This window comes from Bos indicus, chromosome 4 (genome assembly GCF_029378745.1).
Source record: "Bos indicus isolate NIAB-ARS_2022 breed Sahiwal x Tharparkar chromosome 4, NIAB-ARS_B.indTharparkar_mat_pri_1.0, whole genome shotgun sequence".
NCBI classification, from domain to species: Eukaryota; Metazoa; Chordata; class Mammalia; order Artiodactyla; family Bovidae; genus Bos; species Bos indicus.
Genome location: NC_091763.1, coordinates 11,489,082 through 11,490,268, shown reverse-complemented (window position 1 = coordinate 11,490,268; position 1,187 = coordinate 11,489,082). Strand labels below are relative to the sequence as shown.

General features: G+C 39.4%; 1 non-coding gene across 1 annotated transcript; it reads left to right on the top strand.

Moving 5' to 3' along the window:
* The first annotated feature begins 246 nt into the window (after positions 1–246).
* Positions 247–319, top strand: TRNAC-ACA (transfer RNA cysteine (anticodon ACA)). Its single transcript has one exon. It is a non-coding gene; the product is annotated as a tRNA-Cys (tRNA).
* The last annotated feature ends 868 nt before the right edge of the window (positions 320–1,187 follow it).

Below are 1,187 nucleotides of genomic sequence, written 5' to 3'. Positions count from 1 at the left end.
GCAGCCTACCAGGCTCCTCCGCCCATGGGATTTTCCAGGCAAGAGTGCTGGAGTGGGGTGCCATTGCCTTCTCCGCAAATCAGTGAGATGTACTGAAATCTGCAATGCCTGCAGCTGGCACTGGTCAACAGAATGGGTCCAATTCTTCTCCATGATCACCCAACCACAGGTCACACAACCAATGCTTCAAAAGTTGAACATATTGGACTACAAAGTTTTGCCTCATCCTCCATATTCATTTGGGCTTCCCTGGTGGCTCAGAGGGTAAAGCGTCTGCCTACAATGCAGGAGACCCAGGTTCAATCCCTGGGTCAGGAAGATCCCCTGGAGAAGGGAATGGCAAACCACTCCAGTACTCTTGCCTGGAAAATCCCATGGACTGAGAAGCCTTGTAGGCTACAGTCCATGGGGTCGCAAAGAGTCAGACACGACAGCAACTTTGACCTCTCACTGACCAACTACTACTTCTTCAATTATCTTGACAACTTTTTGCAGGCAAAACACTTCCACAACCAGCAGGATTCAGAAAATGTTTTCCCAGAGTTCATTAAATCCCAAAGCATGGATTTTTATGCTACAGGAATAAACAAACTTATTTCTCATTAGCAAAAATGTGTTGATTGTAATGGTTCCTATTTTGATTACTAAAGACGTGTTTAAGCCTAGTTATAATGAGGTAAAATTCGGCCTGAAGCTGCAATTATTTTTATATCAACTTAATAGTACTTTTTCAGTCCCACCCTCCTTCTCCTCTCCTTCCTAAACATTAAAGACACAAATCTTAATTTTTAAGAAAATAATCCCACAGGTCCCTGAGGCTCTGTTCATTTTTATTTTTCTAATTTATTATCTCTCTGTTGTTCAGACTTCTTGATTTGTACTGTTGTCTTCCAGTTCACTGATTCTATCCTCTTACCTATTCTGTTGTTGAGCCCATCCACTGAGCTTTTTACTTCAGCTTTTATTTTTCATTTCTAAAATGTTTATGTGGGTGTTATTTATATCTTACAGTTCTCTGCTAAGACTTTCTATTTTTTCATTTGTTTCAAGTAATTTTTTAATTGCTTGCTGAAGCATCTTTATCAAGACTGCTTTCAAATCTTTGTTGTATAAGTCAAGTAAGTCTAAATCTCTGTCATGTTTCTGGATGAATAATCATGTTTTTAAATACTGTTAATTCTTTTTCA